Genomic DNA, 433 nt, shown 5'->3' on the forward strand with positions numbered 1-433 from the left:
CTCACCTCGGTGCCCCCCATCCCAACTTGAACTTAGAAACCGTCCCCAGCGAAATCCCACGTTCGGGCGAATAACTGTGAATTTTAAGCCCCTTTTCCTCTCAAGCTGGAAACGTGCAAAGTTGGGAAAAGGTGTTCATTTACAGGCATCTCCACTTAGGGACGTCGTAGCACCTTAACTCAGGCGGCGTTAGAAAGGTCTGGTCCAGGGGAACACGGGCGTGTCAAGGTTGCCACGCGCACGCGCATCCCCGCTGAACAGGAGCCCAAACAAAACTTTAAACGGGGCTACGGAAAAGGGGAGGGCTTTTTCGGGGACAACCACCACTCACCTCGGTGCCCCCCATCCCAACTTGAATATAGAAACCGTCCCCAGCCAAATCCCACGTTCGGGGGCAAAACTGCTCGTTTGAGGCCACATTTTCAATGATACT

The sequence above is a fragment of the Osmerus mordax genome, unplaced genomic scaffold, assembly GCF_038355195.1.
Source record: "Osmerus mordax isolate fOsmMor3 unplaced genomic scaffold, fOsmMor3.pri Scaffold_57, whole genome shotgun sequence".
Taxonomy (NCBI): Eukaryota; Metazoa; Chordata; class Actinopteri; order Osmeriformes; family Osmeridae; genus Osmerus; species Osmerus mordax.